Raw genomic sequence first — 22,979 nt, 5'->3', positions numbered from 1 at the left:
ATTAGAAGGGAGGCAGAAATCTGGGAAACAATTTTTGAGGCCAGTACTTCTGATAAAGGCCTCATCTCTAAAATATATAGGGAACTAAGTCAAATTTATAAGAACCCAAGTCATTCCCCAATTGAGAAATGGTCAAAGGATATGAACAGGCAGTTTTCTGATGAAGAAACCAAAGCTATCTATTCCCATATGAAAAAATGCTCTAAATCTCTAATGATTAGAGAGATGCAAATAAAAACAACTCTAAGGTACCACCTGACACCTATGAGATTGGCTAGAATGACAAAAAAGGAAAATAATAAATGTTGGAGAAGCTGTGGGAAAATTGGAACACTAATCCATTGTTGGTGGAGCTGTGAACTGATCCAACCATTCTGGAGAGCAATTTGGAAAGATGCCCAAAGGGCGATAAAACTTTCCATACCTTTTGACCCAGCAATACCACTTTTGGGTCTTTTTCCCAAAGAGATCATGGAAGGGGGAAAGGGACCCACATATACAAAAATATTTATAGCTGCTCCTTATGTGGTGGCAAAGAATTGGAAGTTGAGGGGGTGCCCATCAATTGGGGAGTGGCTGGACAAGTTGTGGTATATGAATACAATGGAATATTATTGTTCTATAAGAAACAATAAGCAGGAGGAGTTCAGAGAAACCTGGAGGGTCTTGCGTGGGCTGATGATGAGTGAGATGAGCAGAACTAGAAGAACATTGTACACAGTAACATCAACATTAAGTGTTGATCTACTGTGATGGACTATATTCTTCTCACCAATGCAATGGCACAGAAGAGTTCCAGGGAACTTGTGATGGAAGAGGATCTCCAAATCTAGGAAAAAAAAAAAGAACTGCGGAGAATAGATGGTAAATGAACCATACTATTTCTTTTGTTTTTGATGCTGTTGTTTTTTTCCTATTTAGAGGTTATCCATCATTGCTCTGATTTTTTTCTCTTATAACATGACTAATGCAGAAATAGGATTAATGTTATTATGTGTGTGTGTGTATATATATATATATATATATATATATATATAAAACCTATATCAGATTACCTGCTGTTTGGGGGGGGAGGGGAGGGAGGGAGAAAAAAGTAAAATTGTAAAGCTTGTATAAACAAAGGTTGAGAACTATCTTTACATGTAACGGGAAAAAAAATAAAATACTTAGTAATTTAAAAAAAAAAGTAAAAATAATCCTGAAACCCAGACACAGAGTTTACTTGGAATTATAATCCCATCATTCTTCTTCTTCAGAATGGCGTTTAAAATTGCTCCTTAATAACAAATAAAAAATGGAACTTGTTTTAGCCATAAAAAAAAGAGATCATTGGTAGTTTTGGAGAAGATAACTTTAATTGAATGATTATATCAGAAGCCTTTCTGTAACAAATTGAGGAGAAAGTGAAAAATATGGAGGACTCAATTTTATATGGTTTTATCAAGGAATTTTAGTCACAAATAGGAGGAGAGATATAAGATGAAACCTAGATTATGATATTAGCAAATAAAGTATTTATACTTGTTGTAGAATGGGAGAGACAAAAGCATATTTGTAGGCAGCAAGAAGTAACCCATAGATAGAAAATAAGTAGGAAAGTAGGGATAATGAAGGAGGAGAGATACTGGAGAATACACAATGAAATGGGATATGTGAACATATAGATAAATTTACCTTGAAAAGCAGAAAGTGTTAGGGAGGCAAGATGGTGGAGGAAAGGCAATCTTTCCTGAGGTCTCCCCCAAGACCCTTCCAAATACCTTCAAATAATGCCATAAGACAAATCATAGAGCAGCACAACCCACCAAAAGACAGGTTAAAATAAGGTTCTAGCCAAAGACAACTTAGAAGGTCAGCAGGAAAGTTCTGTTGTACAGGGGTGAAAATGGAGCACAACCCAGCTCAGGCTGCACCAGTACAGACCCAGCACCAGTGCACACCCAACCCCATCCCCAAAAAACCAGGAGCAGGCCTTGCAGAATCAGTAACTGCTTCTGGAACTCAGCCTACAGACTGTAAGATGGTTGAAGATTCATCAGAAGGGGATTATAGGGATCTCTTTGATAGAACTGAGGCAGGACTCTGTTGTTTTTCCCATACTCTGATCCAGGTCACAGTCGTAGCTCGTGGTGCCAGGTGGGGAAAGAACACAAGCACACATGAGCTTGCAGCCATAGTGGAGTAGGACTCTGTTCATAGATTCAGCCCCAGGCAGGCTGCACCTCCAGAGCCTTGGGATCTTCAGCGGCTTCTTCTGAAACTCAGCTCAGAGACTGGTGAGAGGATCTAGCAGTTGGCCAGAGGGTTGGGGGGGAATAGCTGTGATCTCTGCTGGAGTGAAGGTGGAGCACCCATATTCTGAACCAGTAAGCAGACTTGAGCAGCAGTGGCCCAGTGCAGGGAGGGCACAGGCACAGCAAGCTACTAACCATAGAGAATCAAATTTCAATCAGACTTCTACTTCCAGGTTAAAGAGAAAGCAGGCTGTGTTTACCTACAGGCCAGGCAGGATGAGAATGAGCCTAATAGTACCCCCTGGGACCCTATGTAGCTTGGGACAATGTGTCCTGGAAATAGTGCTATACAATAAGAAGTAGTTAAAAGCCAAGGAATAGGCAGTCAAGATGAGCAGGTAGAGAAAGCAGCAGATCATTGGGAGCTTATTTTGTTAGCAAGGTAGATCAAAATACACCCTCAGAAGAAGATAATAACAAAGTCAAAGCTACTACATCCAAGGTTTCCAAGAAAAATATGAATTGGTCTCAGGCCATGGAAGCACTCAAAAAGGACATTGAAGATAAAGAGAGGTAGAAGGAAAAGTAAGAGAGGTAGAGAAAAAAATAGAAAGAGAAATGAGAGTGATGCAGGAGGGTCATGAAAAAAGGCAACAGCTTGAAAAGCCAAATTGGCCAAATGGAAAAGGAGGTACATAAACACTCTGAACGAAATCATTCTTTAAGAATTAGGATAGAACTAATAGAAGCAAATGACTTAATGAGAAATCAAGATAAAATAAAGCAAATACAAATTAATTTTTAAAAATAGAGGACAATATGAAAAATCTCCTTGGAAAACAGCTGACCTGGAAAATAGATCCAGGAGAGATCATTTGAAAACTATTGGACTACCTGAAAACCATGACCCAAAAAAGAGCCTAGACATCATCTTCCAAGAAATTATCTGGGAAAATTGCCCTGAAATTCTAGAAGCAGAAGGTAAAATAGAAATTTAAAGAATCCACTGAATACTTCCTGAAAGAGAGCCCAAAAGGAAAACTTCCAGGAAGACTATAGCCAAATTCAAGAGATGCCACCTCAAAGAGAAAATATTGCAAGCAACCTGAAAGAAATAATTCAAATATTTTGGAGCCATGGTAAGGATAGCACAGGATCTAGCTGCTTCTACATTAAAGGACTGGAGGGCACAGAGTATGATATTCCAGAAGGCAAAGGAATTGGGATAACAACCAAAAATCACCTTCCCAGCAAAACTGTGTATAATCTTTCAGGGGAAAAATGGTACTTAAATGAAAAATGACTTTCAGGAATTTGTGATGAAGAGACCTGAAATGAGTAGAAAATTTGATTTTCAGATACAAAACTCTAGAGTAGCTTTAAAAAGTAAACAGAAAAAAGACATCATGAGGGATAATAAAAAGTTAAACTGTTTACATTCCTACATGGGAAGATAATACTTCTAACTCATAAGAAGTTTCTCAGTGTTAGGGTAGCTGAAAGGAATATACTTAGATGGCACTGTTGTGAATTGAATATGAAGGGATGATATCTGTAGAGCATTTTTTTGTTTATTCTTGTTTTTTGTTGGGCAGGCAGGGTGGGTTGGCTTATGTCTGGGGCCGGATTTGGGCTCACAGCCTCCTGGGTCTAGGGCTGGTGCTTTGGCTACTGTGTCACCTAGTTGACCCATGATGGCATCTTTTTTTTTTTTTTTTAGTGAGGCAATTGGGGTTAACTTGCCCAGGGTCACACAGCTAGTAAGTGTTAAGTGTCTGAGACCATATTTGAGCTCAGGTACTCCTGACTCCAGGGCCAGTGGTCTATCCACTGTGCCACCTAGCTGCCCCCACCATGATGGCATCTTTAAAATAAAGTTAAGGGTTCCAAAGAATGCACCGGAAGAAAGGGAAAGGGAGAGGTGGAAGGTGGTAAAGTAGCTCGCATAAAAGGAACAAGAAAAAACTTGTTGAGTGGAGGGGAAGATGGGGAAGGAACAGGGGAATGAATGAGCCTTACTCTCATCAGAAGTGGCTCAAAGAAGGAATACCATTAACACTCAAGTGAGTATAGTGATATATTTTTCCTTGAGGGAGAGTGGCAAGGGAAGTGGATAAGGGGGGGAGAGGTGAAGGAAGGGAGGGCAAATTGGGTGAGGGTCCAGTAAAAAACAAAACACTTTCTAGGAGAGATAGGGTGAAGAGGATAGAAAATAGAGTAAATATCAAGTTGAGGGAATAGGATGGAGGGCTATACAGTTAACAATAGTAACTGTGAAAGAAATGATGAGCAGGATGCTATCTGAAGGACAAATGAAAAATATAATCAACAGAGAAATACCTGATGGAATACAGATTGAAGTGTAATTTTATTTGTTAGTTCCTCTTTCTAAAGTTATTTTGTCTATTTTCTTTTACAACCTGACTAATGTGAAGATGTTTTGCATGACTGCACATGTATAACTTTCATTGAATTGTTTGATTTTTTAGGGAGGGTTGAGGAGGCAGGGAGGAATAAAATTTAGAACATAAAGTTTTTAAAAATCAATGTTAAAAATTTGTTTTCTTTCTACATGTAAAATAAAAAAAACTATTTTAAAGAAAACAAAGAAACAAAGATTTAAAGTCAAGAAATAGGCTGTGAAAATGGGCAAACAGAAAAAAAATGCTGAGCCTAGAATGTTTCTATGGTGACAAGTTTCTATGATGATCAAAATACAGCCCCAGAAAATAACAAAATCAAAGCTCTGACATACAAAGCTTCTAAGAAAAATAAGAATTGGTCTCAGGCCATTGAAGCACTCAAAAAGGACTCTGAAAATAAAATAAGACCTAACCCCAGAGAACCAGGCCTTGGGAGCCTCTGAATCAGCTGTAGCAGCACCTGCTTCTGGAACTCAGCCCACAGATGACAAGGTGGTTGAGCATTTGGCCAAGGGGAGATTACAGGGATCTCTTAGTTGGTGCTGAGACAGGACTGTGTTGCTTTGCCTGTGCTCGCATCTAGGTCTCAATCTTTGGTGGTGGTCTCAGGTGAGGGAGGCGCACAAGCACACCAGAGGTTGTAACTACAGTGAAACAGAGCTCAGTTCCAGGTTCCAGGACAGAGAAGCAGGCCTGTGGTTGCTTGCAGAGCACAGCATAGGTCAGGAGAGTGGTGAGTGTACCTCTCCTTAAATCATACCAGCTTGGAAGAACTAAGGACTTACAAATTCCTAGAAATGGAGAACAGATGCTCAAACTCTCTGAAGTTTGGGACAGTTCACTCTCTACCCTGGAAGCAGTGGCCCATTTTATTTTATTTTTTTATTTTTTTGGTGAGGCAATGGGGGTTAAGTGATGTGCCCAGGGTCACACAGCCACTAAGTGTTAAGTGTCTGAGGCCAGATTTGAACTCAGGTCTTCCTGACTCTAGGGCTGGTGCTCTATGCACTGCATTACCTAGCTGACCAGGCTCATTTTAACAAAGAATTAAAAGTCAATAAATAAGTTGGAAAAATGAGCAAACAGAAAAAAAATGCGGAGCTTAGAAAGTTTTTATGGTGACAAGGAAGGTCAAACACAACCTCAGAAGAAAATAACAGACAAAGCTCCTACATACAAAGCTTCCAAGAAAAATGTGATTTGGTGTCAGGCAATAGAAGCACTCAAAAAGGACTTTGAGGTGACTGTTAGGTGGCACAGTGGATAAAGCACCAGTCCTGGATTCAGGAGTACCTGAGTTCAAGTCTGGCCCCAGACATTTGACACGTACTAGCTGTGTGGCTCTGGACAAGTCACTTAACCCTCATTGCCCTGCCTCCCCCACCCAAAAAAAAAAGGGACTTTGAAAATAAAATAAGATAGGTAGAGGAAAAAATAGAAAGAGAAATAAGAGCAATTTGGAATTATGCCCAAAGAACTATAAAGCTGTGCATGCCCTCTGACCCAGCAATAACACTATTAGGTCTTTATCCAAGAAAAGCTCATAAAAAGGGAAAAAGGACCCACATGTACAAAAATATTTGTAGCTGATCTTTTTGAGGCGGTAAGGAATTGGAAATTGAGGGGATGCCCATCAAATGGGCAATGGCTGAGCATGTGATGTATGAATGAAATGGAATACTATTGTGCTGTAAGAAATGATGAACAGGCAGATTTCAGAGAAGCCTGGAAGGACTTACATGAATTGATGCTGAGTAAGATGAGCAGAACCAGGAGAACATTGTACACAGTATCAACAATATTGTGTGTTGCTCAACTGTGATAAACTTTACCCTTAGCAGTACAATTGTCCAGGATAGTTCCAAAGGACTCATGATGGAAAATGTTCTCCAAATCCAGATGAAAAAGAACTATGGAATCTATATACGTATTAAACCATACTCTTTCAATTTTTTGTTTTGTTTTTCATTTTTAAGGTTTTTCTTTTTTTTTTTTTTTGGTGAGGCAATTGGGGTTAAGTGACTTGCCCAGGGTTACACAGCTATTAAATGTCAAGTGTCTGAGGTCGGATTTGAACTTAGGTCTTCCTGAATCCAAGGCTGGTGCTCTATCCACTGCACCACGTAGCTGTCCTGGTTTTTCTTTTTTGCTCTTTTTCTTATTACACAGCATGACTAATGAAGAAATAAGTTTAATGTGATTGTATATATATATAACCTATACCAGATTGCTTGTTGTCTTGGGTGGGGGAGAGGGAGTGGTGGGAAGGAGAAAAAATTTGAAACTAGAAATCTTATAAAAACAAATGTTGAAAACTATCTCTATGTGTAACTGGAAAATAATAAAATACTGTTATAAAAAGAGAGAAATGAGAGTGATGCAAGAAAATCATGAAAAAGAAGTCAACAGCTTGAAAAGCAGAATTGACCAAATAGAGAATACCGTAAATGGCATGGGGAGGGAATAAGATGGAGGGAAATATAGTTAGCAATATTATGTGTGAAAAATTTTTGAAGCAAGTTTGAGTGACAAAGGCCCATTTCTCAAACAAATAGAGGTGAGTCAAATATATTAAAATAAGAGCTATTCAGGGGCAGCTAGGGGGCACAGTGGATAAACCCTGGATGCAGGAGGACCTGAGTTCAAATCTGCCCTCAGACACTTGACACTTACTAGCTATGTGACCCTGGGCAATTCACTTAACCCTCATTGCCTCACAAAAGAAAAAAAAAGAAAAAAAGAGCCATTCCCCAATTGATAACCATCAAAACATATGGAGAGTTTTCAGATGAAATAACCAAAGCTATCTATAGCCATCTGACAAAAAATTCTAACTTAACATTTACTAGAAAGATTCAAGTCAAAACAATCCTGGGGTACTACCTCATACCTATTAAATTGGATAATAAGACAGCAGAGGAAAATGACAGATGTTGTAGGGGATATTGGGGAAATGAGACATTAATGCATTGTTGGTAGAGGTATAAACTGATTTAAACATTCTGTAGAGCAATTTGGAACTATGGCCAAAGGGCTATAAAAACATGCAAACCCTTTGACCTAGTAATACCACTACTAGGTTGCTATCCAAAAAGAGATAAAACACTTGGCACTTACTAGCTGTGTGACTCTGGGCAAATAAAAAACAAATAAAAAAAGAAGAAATGATGAGTAGCATGCTCTCAGAAAAACCTGGAAAGAGGGGAAGGACTAGTTTCTGTCTTTGTACTTCTGACACAGCACCTAATAAATAGTAGGTACATAACAAATGTTTATGGTAGTCAAATGAATTGAATCTAAACAAAATATAATACATAACTGAAACAATATTAAGATAAAATGTCATGGAGAACAAGTTATTTTCAAATATTTTAAGGGAATTAGGATCTCATCAAACAAGCATATCATGAATATGAAAGATTAGTCTTTATAAATTTATACTCAAAGTAGCTGGAGAGCAATATCACTATTGACTGCTGAAGATACTTTTCCTTACTGAAAAGCTTGTTAGAATAAATATAATCTAATACACAATTGACAACATGAATCATGATGCCACATGTCTACTATTTCACTGTGTTTTTTTTTTCCCACAACCAAATAAATATAATTAAATACTTTCAGTTGATATTTGCCTGGATATTTAAAAAGTCTCTTCTACTTTCTAATTCTCTGATGAGGTGAGAAAGCACCTTGATTATATGGTGGATCAGTGGTTGCATCTATCTGAATATACCTCTTCTCACCCCCCCCTTCCATATTTTTCCAAATTATAAAGCCTCCATTCTTTCTAAACCTATGAGCTTTTTATTTATGTCTTTCCAGAATCCTGACTCAGTAGAGAAAGAGTTCTGCCTGGGGTCAAGAAGACCTGAGTTAAAATCTGGAATTAAGCACTTACTAGTTGGGCTAGTCATTTAAACTTTATTGTGCCAACTCTACTCAAGTATAAAATATGAATAATAATACTACCTTTATCACAATGTTGTTCTGATAAGCAAATGAGATGACATTTGTAAATGGCTTTTCATAGAGCTTGACACATACTAAGTGCTTTATGAAGTTTCATTCCCTTCCCATCCCCAAATAAAGCTTCTATAAAAGAACCTCTGATACCTTATAGGATTCCCACACTGGAACATGGGGTAATTAGGTAGCACAGTGTATAGAACACTGGACCTGAATTTAGGAAGACCTGAGTTTAAATATGACATCAGAAATTTCTTAGAGATACAAACTTGGAAAACAACTTCAGTTTGTCTCATTTTTCTCATCTGTTAAATGGGAATAATAATAGCACCTACCTCCAGGTTTTTTGTGAAGATCAAATGAGATAACAATTGTAAAGTAATTAGCACAATGCCTGTCACATAGTAAACACATAATAATAATCATAATAAGTATAATAATTATTATTCATAAACATTCATCATATCATACCCAGATCCATATATATGTATCTGCCATCTTATTTCACAATTTTAATTTCATTCTTCTTATACCCTAACCTTCTTGCTCTGCTTTGCCATTCTAGCTCTGAGATCAGTAGTCAAATTAGCACAACCACTCCTGGAAAGGAAATATAAATCAAGTATGCAATGATTCCAATCACAATCCCTCTGACTCCTTTGTTCAACATTTGTCAATTTGTGTTGTCTATATAGTAGAATGTAAGCATGGCAAGAACTGTTTTATTTACTTATATTTATATCTCCAATGTTTAGCACAATGCCAAAAATAAAAGAAATGTTTAGGAAATAGCTCATTTGCTAGCTTATCTAGATAAATTCTTTTCATGTATGGATATTATCAATAATCTATTGGGGGCAGCTAGGTGGCACAGTGGATAGAGCACCGGCCCTGGAGACAGGGGGACCTGAGTTCAAATCCGGCCTCAGACACTTGACACTTACTAGCTGTGTGACCCTGGGCAAGTCACTTAATCCCCATTGCCTCACCAAAAAAAAAAAAAAAAAGAATAATCTATTAACAGCTAATGGGTATAATTTACTTTTAAAAACTTTAACATCTTATGATGGTAGCTATTACTAAAATTCTTAGGAAGAGGAAGATTGGGCTTGTGGTAAAATATTAAAATTTGGCAGACGCCCAGGGGTCCAACTTGATTGACTTAGTACTGTTTGAATTGGGTGTGAATGAAGAACTACTAAGTACCCACTTAAAGGTGATTAGATTTTAGCCACACCTGGCCTGCCCTGTTAGCCACCTAGTTTATATTAAGCCAACCCTCAGAAGAGTGTGTTCTCAGAGGCAACATCAACAGGAGACCATTCTCAGTTAGTCAACTTGAAGAACCTCCCATTTCTGGGAGGAGGACAGGAAATAGGAAGCTGAGGCTGGCGGGGATGGGATCTTTCTTTGTTGGTCTGAGACACTGACTTGGTGACAGGACTTCACATGGCCTATTTGGAAAGCTAGGATTTCTATGCTATAAGGAATCTGTTATCAATCTTTCTCTTCCCTATCTTATATCTTTTAATAAAACCTCAAAAGCTTAAACTCTTGCTGAATTTCTCAGTGATTTTAGCCAGTTTCCCCCCAAAACTAGGGGGGACAGATCAGAACCCATATTTAGATTTTTAAAGAATGCAGACTAGATCCCATTTGGAAATTGTGCAGTGTTTTCACTATTCAAATGAGCTGCAATCCTAAATATCCATTTATCTTAAATATATATATATATATATATATATATATATATATACATATATATATTTTTAATTTGTCCTATGAGATTGTGAGTTCTGGACCACTATAAATTGGAAAAATCAAAATTATACATCAGGCAAAATATATTTACAATATGAATAATGGAAATAAATAGTATGTAACTAATTTGAAATTAAGAAACATTACAAATGATACTCGTGAAATAATATACGATTTGAAAGTGAAATGAACCATTTTTCTATGAGGAGACATCTCATATAGACAGTAGGTTTGGTAACCAAGAGATATTAGGAGAATAGAAAGAAAGCTTCCACAGGCTTGGGGTTTTGTCTATATCATTTATCAATTCAATACCTAGTTCACAATTTTTCTCCTCTCTCCAACTCCCATTATCATAGTAGGCAACTATACATGTTGGCTCTCCCTTAAACATTTAAACTACTCAGTTCTTTACTGACTTCCCATGACCTACTCCTCCATGCCACCTCATTTACTAAGATAATCATATCTTTTATCTTGCCAACACACACACACAGACACAAATGAATCGTCTCTATTTTTAAGAATTCCAAAATCCCTTTTATCTGACCATAATCTTTAGGCTCTCTACCTCTCCCTCTGCCTAACCTTACAAAGTCTTACTCTTATCCACACAATGGCCTCCAATCTCTCAACCACTTAGTTTTCTCTTAAGCCTTCTCCCCTGCATTAGCCACTGTCTTCTCTCTTTCTCACCTTGACTTGTGAATAAGTTCAACTCTACTTTATAATCTTTTCTTGAGTTCCTATCTTCCTTAATCATATAACCAATTATGCCTAGCCAAGCCTCAACTTTGGATATCTCCCACCATCCTCTGATTTTGCTCCTATACATATGCAACTGAAGGTCGGTCAAGACAGCATCCACTACAAATATATGTCACACAAGTTTAATTGGGCCTTCGCTGCTTCCATACTTCCCTTATCAATTTCTATCTTATTCTTCACAGTGGCTCTTCCAAAACTTTTTGTCGCTGCTCAAACCTTTCATGGATTCCTCTCTTCTCTCCTTCTTAGCTAAGAACTTTGCCCACATTTTACAGAAAAAAATTGAGGTCATTCGCCATGAATTATTTCTCTCTTTTTTATTTCATTTCATTCAGATGTCTTCAGCAACTATCTCTATCTTCACCCCCAGGTGGCCTTATTACCTACTAAGGCCCAACCCTCCATCTATACAAGCAATCCTATTCTATCCCAACTTTCCAACAGATTTCCACCTTCCAATACAGCTACTCTATTATTCATCTTCAAACTCTTCCTGCTGGCTCCTTGCCTACTGCCTACAATCATGTACAACTCCATTGAGTCCCTATTGCCTTAAATATCAAATACAATATCTAGTCTGGCATTCAAAATCAACTTCCACCTTTTTTTGGTCTTTCTACATTTTATAATCCCCCACATACTCTTTGGTTCAGTGATGCTGGCTTCCTGGATGTTCCTAGAAAAAATCACACTCTCTCCCTGCTCCAGGCTTTTGCTGGTTTTTACTTTATGTCCAGAGGACTCTCCCTCTTCCCTTCTGCCTACTGGATTCTCTGGCTGCCTTCAAGTCCCTAATAAAAATCTTGTCTTTTGCAGGAAGCCTCTCCCACCATCTGTTAATTCTAGTGCTTTCTGTTATTAAATATTTTCCATTTTTTCCTGTATATACCTTGTTTCTACATATTTGCTTGTTGTCTCCCCTATTAGATTGTGGGTCCATTGAGGGAAGTGATTGTCTTTTTCATCTTTTTACATCCTCAGTACTTGGCATAGTGCCTAGGATGTAGTAGGTGCTTAATAAATGTTTATCAAAGACTGACAAACACATTGATGGATTTTCCTCATAACAAATAATCATTTCAACTATGAGGTAAGTTGTTGACCTAAACTTGTATACCAGAAAATTCCTTTCCTCTTTTCCCAACAATTCATTATGGTTTGTTCAAGTTTGTAAAGAACCCTAGTGATAAGTTGACTGATTTGGTGGTAAATTTGGAGAATATCTTAGGTAGTATCATCATCATTATTATATTGGTGTAGCTCAGCCATAACCAAAGCATACCTGTCAAATTATTTAGATCTTTCTTTTTGTCATTTTTTTTTGCATTTATATTTCTACATGTCCTATCTCTGTGTGTTGTTAAAATAACTACCAATGTGTCTCTTGTTAGCTTAATGAATGTTTTTATTTTAATTGGGGTTTTTATTGCTATCTCTCCCAACTGTTTCTTTTTTTCTTGTTGTTAATAACATACAGAAATGCTGATGATTTTTGTTGTTGTTGTTTTTTGTATTTTGTCACTTAACTATCATTTGCTTCAACATTTTTTATTTCAATTATTTTGGAGTGGAAACATGAAAATATCTGACCTTGGAGTCAAAAATACCTGAGACATTTTAATGATCTTCATATATAGCATTATAATATTGAGGGGAATTTTTCAGGGCTATCTCTTATGGGATTTCCCATTTTTTGTTCCTTCAATAATGCTTAGGCAAGATGGAACACTAAAAGACTCTTGTCTCCTATATGCAACATATAAACTTTGAATTATGACCACAGTTATGCTAGAGCAAGCCCTAACCTGCTTGGGATAATTGTGTTAATATTTTAGTTAGAATATCTATCTATCTATCTATCTATCTATCTATCTATCTATCTATCTATCTATCTATATCTATATATCTATAGATATAGATATCTATTATATATATCTATTTACTTTAGAAACCTTAATCATTACAAATTGGGGCTTGATTTATTGTTTTATTGAATTTTAAAATTAAATATGTGACTAATTTAAATTAAGCCTAAAATTATTCATATATTTTTGTTGCTATACATTTCCAAGCATATCCCTATATTTCTTTGTAAATATTGCTTGGGTTTAGCAGGAGTGAAGTAGAAAGCTCAAGGAATGAGGTAATGAAGGTCATCACCATATTAGAGGCCTGGTAACTCTAGACTCTAGGCTACTACAGCTGCTGCTGCTACAACTATTATCAACTGGTATTTATGTAGTATTTTAACATTTGTTAAATACACTGCATCTGTTATTTCATTTGAGCCTCAATCCACCCCTAGTTCTCCCTCAGAATTTTCATGCTATTTAGACTTTTTGCCTTTACTGTTTAACTTTGTTTCTTTTAAATTCCAAAGAATCTAATAGTGTTTGATTTCTATAAAGAAATAATCAAAAGTCTATCTCATTTTCTCCATATGCTAATTCAGTTTAGTTGTTTTCAAGTGGTATCCAACTCTTTATGACCATATTTGAGATTTCCTAGGTAAAGATACTAGAGTTGCTTTCCATTTCCTTTTTGAGCTCATTTTATAGATGAAGAACTTAGGAAAACAAGATGAAGTGACTTGCCCAAAGTCACACAGCTAGTAATCCAGATTTGAACTCACAAATATACATCATCCTGACTCTAGGGCCAACACTCTTTCCACTGTACCAATTAGTTGCCCAGATATAGGAATATGATTATAGTATTTAGACATTCTATCCTATGTTGCCATAATTTATTTTTGTTTAATATCATATTACCATTTCTTTCATTTTTATTATTAATTACAAAATTTGGTCAAATCAAATGAATCTCCCTTAATATAAAATTGGTTGTTTCTGAGAACCTGTATCTGAAAATATTTCTTTCAAAGAAAAAAAAAATTGGTGAGACACATGATGAAATAGCTAGATAATATACTCTTCTGGAATTCATGAATACTACCATTCAAATACTGCTTCTGACATTTACCAACTCTGTGACTGTGCACTCATTGCAGCCTTTGAAGCCTCTGAGGTGCAGTAGAGTATGGATTGATTTTCTACTGCTTGTGCTAATTTTGACCTAACAATTAACACCAAGAAAACAAAGGAACTCCACCAGCCAGCACCATACCATTGACATGTGGAATCATAGGTTACAACAAATTGAGAAGTTTTGAATTCTGTGAATAAGTTCACTTACCTTGGCAGTGTACTTTCTAAGCATGTACACATTGAAAATGAGGTTGATGCACACAATGCTAGAGCTAGCATAATGTTTGGGAGGCTCAGAAGGAATGTGTGGGAGATTACCAAACTGAAGGTCTCAGAGCCATTGCATTGACCTCATTGTTGTAGGTTTATGAAACCTGGACAGTATACCTATACCATGCCAGGAAACTAATTCACTTCCATTTCAATTGTCTTGGGAAAATTCTGAAGATCACCTTGGAGGATAAGGTACTGGATATGGAGGGCATTTTCCAAAGTAAAGTCATCAACATTCAAACTTTAGTGGAGAGACAACTCTGATGGGCTACTCAAGTTGTTCAAATGTCAAATGTATGCTTGTCTAAAAGACTGTTTTATGGAGAATTCACACAAGACAGGTGCTCACACGGTGGTCAGAAGAAGTGATACAAGCACACTCTCAAGGTCTCTCTGAAGAACTTTAGCATTGACTATGGGATATGGGAGACACTGACACAGGAATGCCCTGCATGGCATGCCCTCATCAAAGAAAGTGCCGTGCTCTATGAACAAAACAGAATGAAATAGCTGAAAAGAAATATTAGATGTACAAATTTAGATAATCCAACCCAAATGTTCATGTGGCATATTTGTGCCTGGGTTGTGGTAGAGCATTCTGAACTTGTATTAGTCTGATCAGTCTCAATCAGCCAAACTGTAACCAGACTCTAAGATAGTGATTTAATTTTGGTCCCCTTTTAGAATGGAGGACAACCACCAACCAACCCATTGTTCCAGAATTTACCACCTACTCATAGTAATGAGAAGAATCTGATTCACGTCTCTTCCATTTAAAAAAAAAAGTGATATTGTATTCTAAATTCAGGTCCTATATCAATTTTGAATGTACTATTGAATATGTATGAGGTGTCAGTTTGTCTAATTTCTTCTTGACTGCCAATTTTATAAGCAGTCATAATAAAATAGAGAATTATTTGCTTGGTATTTATTTTTTCATGTTTGTATAATACTGAATCACTGTGTTTACTTTTTTTTATTCTTTCTTTTCTAATCTGTTCCACTAATCTTCTTTGTTTATGTTTTTCTATAACAGTACCAGTTTTTTTGTTATTGTTACAATATAATATATATTAATTTCCAGCCATTCTGTATTTCCCACATTTCCTCCAAATACCTACATTTTCATGATTTTTTTCTTAATATTCCAGTTGTACTCTCCCATCACACTATCTTCTTTATGATATTATCAACTCTCATGGACTCCATTATTATCTTTTTGCATATTATTCCCAGATTTATAAACCAACCTAATGATTATCTTTCTCCTGACTGCTAGTCTCCCGTTACCAATTGTCCTTTGGATATTTCCAAGTAGTTATCCTTTAAGCATCTCAAAATCAATATGTACAAAAATATCCCATTATCTTTCCCCTTAAATATAACTCATTATCATATTTCCCTAAACCCTTACTTCTTATAAACTTCCCTATTACTATTGAAGGCATCCTCTAAATCACCCAGCATCACAACCTTGGTATCATGATTCCTCTTTTTTACTTATCCCACTCTTTAACTCTCTTCACACATTCAACCTGCTGCCAAGTCTTGTCCTTTCTAACTTTTCATTTCACAATTTCTTCTCTCTACTCTTTTAGTGGTGAGCCTGATGTAGTTCCTCATAACTTCTTACCAGACCTAGATTAATTCTCTTCTGATCAGTCTCTGTCCTATGTGTTTCCCCATTCTAATCTATCCTCTACTTAGTTGCCAAAGATATTTTCCTAAATTGCATTATGATTATGTCACTGAATCCTGTCTCTTTTACTCTCTCTCTCTATCTGTCTCTGTCTCTGTTTCTCTCTTTGTGTCTCTGTGTCTTTCCGTCTCTCTGTCTCTCTCTGTCTCTCTGTCTCTCTCTCTCAAACACACACACACACACACACACACATACACACACCCCTCTATTACTTACAAGAGGGCAGATGGGTGGCACAGTGGGCATCAGACACACTTATCTTTGTGACTTCAGATTCAGCCTTAGACACTTGCCCTATGACCCTGGGCAAGACACAATCCTGTTTGCCTCTGTTATTCATTTGTAAGATGAAACAGAGAAGGAAATGGCAAACCATTCCAGTTATCTTTGCCAATAAAATACCAAAATGGTGCCATAAAAAGTCAGACAATTGAAAACCCGAAAGTTTCTAATTTGATTTTGAAGGTAATGTTATTCAGCCTTTTTTAGTCATGTCTGACTCTTTGTGACCCTAGCACTCTATTCATTCTGCCACCTAGCTGCCCCAAATATAAAATACTTGTATATTTTTCACAATATCTGCCATAACTATATTTCATGAGTTTTCATAAATTGTCTCACCTGTCTCACCTTCTTTCCCTTTGTCCCCTGACTTCCTTTAACAATCAGCTCAAATATCTCTTTCTTTGGGGCAGCTAGGTTGCACAGTGGATAAAGCACTGGCCCTGGATTCAGAAGGACATGAGTTCAAATCCAGACCTAGACACTTACTAGCTGTGTGACCTTGAGCAAGTCCCTTAACACTCATTGCCCTGCCCCACCCCCAAAAAAACTCCTTCTTTTGGGAGACCAGGCCCTCTACTCTGAATGATAATGTAAGAAATTAATTCTGATTTGGGGTTTCTATGACTCCATCTTTGGCTAAAATTAGAAACCCCAGTGCACAGCCATGCATGCTGACCTAACACTGGACAGCCGCACTCCTACATGGACCTGGCCAAATTATACTGTAGGGAAGCCCCGCCATGATGAGAAGCCTGGTGAGGACAGGTCAGATGGTCTTCAGTGTCCAGAAGCTAGCTGGCTTGCATTTGTATAGCAGCCTGTTAGTTCTGTCCATCAGGGCTGCCAGCCAATTAGCTTGGGTTTATGTGTGTGGATGGCCCTGTTTCCTGTAGGAGAGAGGATTTTGGGGAGAAAGCAGGGGAGGAGAGGTATCACTCTGGCCAGAGAGAGAGAGGGAGAGAGACTGCGCAGCTGGTTCTCCGCCTCTCTTGCGCACTCCTATTTGGCCAGGTCCATATAGGAGTGCGGGTGTCCAGTGTGAGGTCAGCGTCCACGGGCATGCACCGGCGTTTCTAATCTTAGCCAAAGATAGGGTCATAGAAACCCCAAATCACAATTAATTCCTTACACTAGAGCTTTACTCTTAGATTATGTTCTACCTTCACTTTATATATCTTGTATGTAAATTTATAGGCAGGTAGGTGGTTCAGTGGAAAGAATCCAGGACCTGAAGTAAGGAAGAGTTCAAATCTGCCCTCAAACATTTACTAGCTGTGTGACCCTAGATAACTTACTTAAACCTGTCTCAGTTTCCTAATCTGTAAAACAATTATCTATTTAGTTTTCCCATTATTTAACTGAATTGCCTTTTCTAATTGAATATGTACAAGTATTGACCATTGTCATTTTATTAAATCGATTGACTCCCTTATATTTTAAGCATTTATGGTTACTTCAATTGAGAACTGCCTTTCTATTGTTATCTTATTGATTTTGATATTATTAAATAGAAATGTGGATTTCTGTGGATTTATTATGAAAATTTGTGCAAATATTAATTCTCTAAATAAGTTTCATTATTAATTTCCCATATTTACTGGGAGAGCTTGTGATGATCCCTCATTGTATAAAATGTTTGCTTTTAATTTTACATAGGTTAATTTTATCATATTAAAAGTTTATTCTAACCAAATGATTAGTATCAAAAATGAAAGGGGTGAAGAATTAAAACAATCGGAGAGTCTTATTCTGGGACCCAAGTCTGCTGGAAGCAGTGAAGGTAGAGAACCCCTATGCTCACCAGTTCTTTTGGATCCTTTCACTGTGTCACATGGTCATGTCTGAGGAAAAAAAAATGAAAGGAAGCTATACTACAAAGCTCAATCCTCTGATGATGAGATATTAGTTACTTCAGCCAGGAACTTTGGCTTTGTGTTCTGTTCATACACTCCAAAGAAAATTACCATTCAGGGGCACCTAGGTGGTGCAGTGGATAGAACACTGGCCCTGGAGTTAGGAGGACCTGAGTTCAAATTCGGCCTCAGACACTTAACACTTACTAGCTGTGTGACCCTGGACAAGTCACTTTACCCCAATTGCCTCAACAACAACAACAACAAAAAAGAAATGAAAATTACCATTCATTATCTCCTGGCCACTCTGGACCAACAATATTCGCAAACACAAGTCAGTCATAGTACAGAATCCAGAAGGAAAGACCTGACTATATTGCAAAACTGCTGACACTATCCTAGAGGAGAGACTCCACCCATCCAAACAAGAACTACTCAATACTATCAATGATCACCTGAATGAATATGCAGGGGATGGGCTACAGACTTTGGTCCTGGCCTACAAGGATATGGAAGAATGTTACTATGAGGAATGGGCAGAAAGATGACTCAGAGTCTGCTTGGCCCATGACAGTGCGGAGGACAGTCTGGCTAATGTCTATGTGGAAGTTGAAAATGGCATGATGCTGCTGGGTTCAAAATCCATCGAGGACAGGTTACAATAAGGGGTACCAGATGATTGCTCTTCTGACTCTGGTCAATATTAAGATGTGGGTGCTAAGTGGAGATAAGCAAAAGACTGCAGTAAATATTGGCTACTCCTGCAAGATATTGACAGATGATATGACTGTTATGTTTAATGTCACTGGACACACTGTTCTGGAGGTGCAAGAGGAATTCAGGAAAGCCCAGGAGAAGATGGTAGAGTCATCACACACAGTGGGAAATGGCTTCTCTTACCAGGAGAAACTTTCCTCTTCCAAGCTCACCTCTGTCCTGGAGGCTATCACTACATAGTATGCCCTTGTCATCAGTGGTCATAGCCTGGCCCATGCCCTGGAAGCAGATATGGAACTGGAGTTGCTAACACAGCCTGTGCTTGCAAAGCTGTCATTTGATTCTGGATGACCTGCTTGCAGAAAGCCCAAGTACTGGAACTGGGTGAAGTACACGAAGGCTGTGACCTTTGACACTTGGGATGGTGCCAATGACTTCAGCATGATCAAGACTGTCCACACTGGAGTGGGGATCAGTGGACAGTAAGGGATACAGGCAGTGCTGGTCTCATATTACTCCTCTCAGTTCAAGTTTCTTCTGCAGTGCCTTCTGCTGTTGCATGGGCCTTGGTCCCACCTTTGCATGTGCAAGTTTCTTTGTTATGTCTTCTATAAGAATTTTGCTTTCACCATGTTCTACTTCTGGTTTGGTTTCGTCTGGAGCTTCTTACGTCAGACTGTCTATGATTAATATTTCATCATGCTTTATAATATCATATATGGGGCTCTTCAATCAGGATGTACTTGAACAGCAGAGCATGGAGTAATCAAAACTCTATGAACCAGGTCTGCTCAACCTTCTCTTTAACAAGGGGAAGTTTTAATCTGCAAAACCCAAGGCATCTACACTTCAGTACTCCTATTCTTCATCCCCTATGGCATGCTTCTTGAGGCTTGTTTCTCTTCAGTTGGCTGATTACCAATCCTTTGCTGCCACTGTGTCCATCTCCCTGGTCACTGTAGTCAGTGTACAGATTGGGCTGGATACAGGATACTGAAGAGACATCAGCCACTTCTTCATCTGGGAAAGCCTGGCCATTTGCTTAACATAGGTACCCACCTGACACTAAGGAAGCTGTTTCTGTTTTCCCTTTTTTTAGGTGGTGTTCCCCTTTGGTCTCTCCACCAACATTCTTTCCTTTCATTTTTCTGATCCAACTAAGGATGACTGAGAACATCCTCAGCTGAGGGAGCTCAAAAAATAGGCTGGAGAGTATTGAGGTACTGAGAGGAAAGCTGGGATCAAAGAGGACCAGTTTCATTAGGGGGAGACAGATGTGGAACCAAAAAGGAAAAAAAAAAGAGAAAAGGACCTATTGCAGAAAGAGAGCTGTTCCTACTCTGCCTAGAAGTCCACAGGTTGAATGGATGAAAGGAGAAAGTGGGATTCAATAAATATTATTTTTTTGCTCCTAATCCTTGGAGGGGACCACAAGATTCACTGTTCTTGAATTACACAAGAATGTATTATGCTGGGAAGCCCAAAAGCTTGCAGGACCTGGGGCCCCTCACACACTGTCATGTGTCATGTATAACTTCATGTTTCTGTATGGTTTGGTTTTTTGTGAGAATCAGGGTGCATCCTCACTGCTGAGAAAGACAGTGAGGGAACCAGGGCAACACCCCCTTGAGGAGAAAGCATGTAACTAAAATCTGGAAGTTACATCTATTCATAGAAATGCCTTTAAGTCATGCCAATCAATGCTATCAGTCAATTAGCTTGGAGTTGTGTGTGGGCACTACCCCCTCTTGCGTCCTGCAAGGGACTTCTCTTCTAGGAGACTGGAGGATCTGCCTTCTTTTGGTTGGTGCTCTTGGTGGTGGCAGTAGGGCGAAGGTAGCTAGGCTTTTTCTTTGTGAACTCCATGTGTTCTTCCTCTCTCTTTTGCTAACTTCTAATATACTTTAATAAATGCTTAATGTCCAAAGAATGGTGCTATAAGTTTCTAATTTAAGGCAACCACACATTACATTTTTTGTCATAACAGTTAGATTTTAAACATAACATTATTTTCTTACTTGTTAAGTGGAGGAAGCCTTTATAATGATTTCTGTGTTCTGGTTGGTATCATGAGTCCTGGAGAGGAAAGTTGAAGCAGACAGTTCCCCTCTCAGGGTCTAGGCCCCATGTGGAGGCACATACAGAAGAACATTTGTCTGAGGGTATTTGTTTTAGCTTTCAAGCAGTTTTGGAATAGCTTAGACAATTGTGGGAATAGCCTACCTAAGGGGCAGCCTGGAGGGGATGTGCTAATCCTTTTACCTTCTCAATTTGGGGTTCAAGTGCATCATCCTCCTGTTCTAGAACTTGGCCCTTGGGGTCCTTGCCTGTACCCCTGGGCACAAGGATCATATGAGTGCTGGCTGGGGCCTGAGTGATTCTAGGGAATAGCATTTATTAAGCTATAGCCAAGGAGAACTGCAGTTCAGAAGAAAAAGGTTTGGGTTTTTCTTTATTTTTTGATCCAAAATATTTTGGAGTTAAACTCCCTCCCTCAACAGCCTAAATATGACTATACCAATCTCTGTTTGTCGAGGGCCTTAGTCTCAGTAGAAAGGTGAACTTGATCCTACTGCTCATCACTCTTTCCCCTTTCTTTCCCTGAATGTGAATTAGATGATTCCCCAATCTCTTACAGCTCTGAGATGAGAAGCAAGGCGGGCCATGCCTCAGTTCTGAATCCTCCCTGATCCCTCCAAGCAGCCTCTGAAGGAACTACTTTGGTGGGTCTACGTGGTATGTTGTTTCTTGTACCCATCAATCAATATAAGTTTTATAAGAGGTACTTTGCCTAGAACTCAAGGAGAGGACTCAGTGGACATGGGACAGCCCTAGGGTTGGCATGTACAGAACACAGCTTTAGAAGGACAGTTTGTCTCTGCCTCTTTGTGCTGGGCACTCATCACCCACAATGGTAGTTTTCTTCCATTACCAAATCAATCTTGGGGAAACCTCCTTCCCTCTTTCAGGGAATGTGTGAATTTTCATGCTTTGATTTGGAGGCTTGTTAGGAAGAGTTTTACTGGGGCAAAGGGAAGTGTGGTCCAGAATGGATGGAGTCTGGAGAAGAATGGCACTGTTAGCCCTAGAGTCTACAAACTTTACATCATGTCTTTAAGTCTCTCTCAGGCAAGATTTTTATACAAAAGAGGAAATTATTTTTTAATGTTTAGTTTGTCTAATATATACATATACATATAAGTATGTATATGTGTGCACATACATACACATATGTATGTGCACACACATATGTATACACGAGTGTGCATACAGTTGTAGTGCATATCTATGCACTACGAGTGTGCATACAGTTGTAGTGCATATCTATGCACATGTTTATGTACAATATGTACATGCATATATGCATGTGTGTATGTACACACATTGTAATATATTATTTTTGGTTCTCTCTCTTGTTTTTTTGGAAGGGGGAAGTGCTGAGTTATATTGAGCTGTAATTAAGGAACATTCTACATAATTTATGATACATTTATATATGTGAAAAATTGTATCATTTTATGGGTATAAAAAGAAAGCCTTTTATTAAATAAATAATCAAAGAATGAATGAATAAGTAAATGAACTACTAAATAAAAAAATAAATAAGCAAATGATAAAGTGCAAAAATAAACTAGGCAAATAAATGAATGAATAACTAAATAAATAGATAAATAGATGCATAGATACATAGATAGAAATATGCTAGCTAGCTAGCTAGCTAGATAGATAGATAGCTTGTGTGGTAAAAATTATTTGTGGTAAAGATTAAAATCGGAAGTTTTAGCTGAATCATTTGGCAGATTGTGCATGCTACTTGAAGTGGCCTTTGAAGGACCAACCATTTTGGGAGGAAAACATGAAAATGCTAGGAACTTCCAGGAACACCAACTTAAAATTGAGGCAGGAATGGAATTTCGCTCTCTCTCTAGCTGTTAAACTTAGCTGTGGTGGTGCTCTGGTGAGAGGAGTTCAGAAACACATGGTTGGTGTTCAGTCGTTGGATATGCTGG

General features: G+C 38.0%; 1 pseudogene; it reads left to right on the top strand.

Moving 5' to 3' along the window:
• The first annotated feature begins 1,885 nt into the window (after nucleotides 1-1,885).
• Nucleotides 1,886-20,020, top strand: LOC122739420 (annotated as a pseudogene).
• The last annotated feature ends 2,959 nt before the right edge of the window (nucleotides 20,021-22,979 follow it).

This window comes from Dromiciops gliroides, chromosome 2 (genome assembly GCF_019393635.1).
Source record: "Dromiciops gliroides isolate mDroGli1 chromosome 2, mDroGli1.pri, whole genome shotgun sequence".
Lineage (NCBI taxonomy): Eukaryota > Metazoa > Chordata > Mammalia > Microbiotheria > Microbiotheriidae > Dromiciops > Dromiciops gliroides.
Note: the sequence above shows the minus strand (reverse complement) of the source record. Positions and strands in the feature narration are given on the sequence as shown.